Below are 1,752 nucleotides of genomic sequence, written 5' to 3' on the forward strand. Positions count from 1 at the left end.
AAGTCTTTGTATGCTTGATATTCTTTGGTCTTTCTTGTAAGTGCACATTGTTAGTTGATCAAAGATGAGTCTTTACTAACAAGTAACGGAAGTTGACTTAGTTGAGATTCATTAATATCGATAATTCTTTGTTTGCACCTTCTAATATGTGGTTCTAATGTGGAAGCATAGAGGCTATGTTAGGAGGAATCGATTAACCCCGGAAGGCGGTTAGATCGAGCTTTATTTCGATATTCTTGCATGCTTAGTTTACCATTGCTTTGCTTCTGTGTTATTGCATGATCAAGTGACATCTACATCCACCCACTTCCCTTGGTGTTTAGTTATATTGATCTTTAATCATTCTTAATCCTTAGTTTAATCTCTTAGTTATTCATACTTCTTGTCCCGAGATAGCTTAAAGTCTTAAGTAGTGAATGCGGTGTTTATGCATGTCTCCCTGTGGTTCGACCCCTCTATTTACCCTATACACGTATTAGGTTGGTAGAGCGTTATAAATTAATTTGACTTAGGTGTAGTCGCTCAACGACACGATTATTTCCTTGTCAAATTGGCGCCGTTGCCGGGAAGACGGTTTCCATTGCTATTTCATTGCTTGTTTAAGACTATCTCACCTTTATTTGTTAGTGTTTGCTACTTTTGTTACTTGTCAGTGCTTACGTTCTTCTTAGCTTTGTTGTATGACCAGAGGACGAACCCGCTCAAGATCTTTAATTCCCATCGATCCAGAGCTAGAGAGGTCTTTGTCCCTACTTCGAAGAGAAGCAAGAGCAAGGAGTAGAAATTCCCGCACTCCAAGGAGAGGAGTAAGAGAATTAGAAGATACTCCACCCTCTTCGCCCTCAAGTGAAGAATTAGATAGCCCTAAATCATCTTCGAATTCAGAAATCAACCCTTTCTCAACCTATAAGTTTGGAAGTAAAGAAGGTTCTAAAATGGGAGAGAATACGCCTTTGAGTCGTCTTGGGGCCCCCGAAGCTTTTAGAGCGCAAAGTGGGATCTTAACTCCTACTACTCAAGCCAACAATTTCGAGATCAAGCCTAATTTGATTGCCTTGATTGAGAGGAAACAATTCTTGGGTGGAAAGTTTGAGAGTCCTCATGAGCACCTAAAAGAGTTTGAGAAATATTGTGACACAATAAAGGCCAATGGAGTGACTCAAGAATATATTCGCCTCAAAATGTTTCCATTTTCGCTAATTGGGAGAGGTTTAGAATGGCTAGAGAAGGAGGTGCCCCCTAATTCTCTCACGACATGGGACCAAGTGACTACGGCTTTCTTGAGGAGGTTTTATAACCATAGGAAGACCGCCGAGGCTCGGTCTTTGATTCAAGGTTTTCGCCAAAAGAGTGGTGAGTCTCTAAGTGCGGCATGGGAACGATACAAAGAGCTTCAACGTCAATGCCCACACCATGGGATACCCAAGTATCAACTCATTCACACTTTCTATGGAGGTCTCACACCTCAAGGAAGAACAAGCCTAGACGCCGCGGCCGGTGGTCCAATTATGAACAAAGGAGAGCATGAAGTGGAGTGTATTATAGAGGAAGCCGCAAAGCACTATGATGATTGGTACGAAGGAGAAAGGGATGCTACTTCTAGCAAGGGCGTTTATGCATTGGAGCAAGCCAACGCAATCAACAACCTTTCTACCCAAATCTCCAAAATGACCAAGCAAATGGATGAATTGATGAAAGAAAGGTCCAACCCTCATGGTAATATCTCCCCTTCAACCAAGGGAGGCAATGGTA

At 42.0% G+C, this 1,752-nt stretch overlaps 1 non-coding gene across 1 annotated transcript; it reads right to left on the reverse strand.

Annotated features, from left to right (window-relative positions):
* Positions 1-1,314: 1,314 nt before the first annotated feature.
* Positions 1,315-1,420, reverse strand: LOC145633487 (small nucleolar RNA R71). Its single transcript, XR_014112811.1, has one exon. It is a non-coding gene; the product is annotated as a small nucleolar RNA R71 (small nucleolar RNA).
* Positions 1,421-1,752: the final 332 nt, after the last annotated feature.

Source organism: Chenopodium album, chromosome 5 (assembly GCF_948465745.1).
Source record: "Chenopodium album chromosome 5, dcCheAlbu1.1, whole genome shotgun sequence".
Classification (NCBI taxonomy): domain Eukaryota; kingdom Viridiplantae; phylum Streptophyta; class Magnoliopsida; order Caryophyllales; family Amaranthaceae; genus Chenopodium; species Chenopodium album.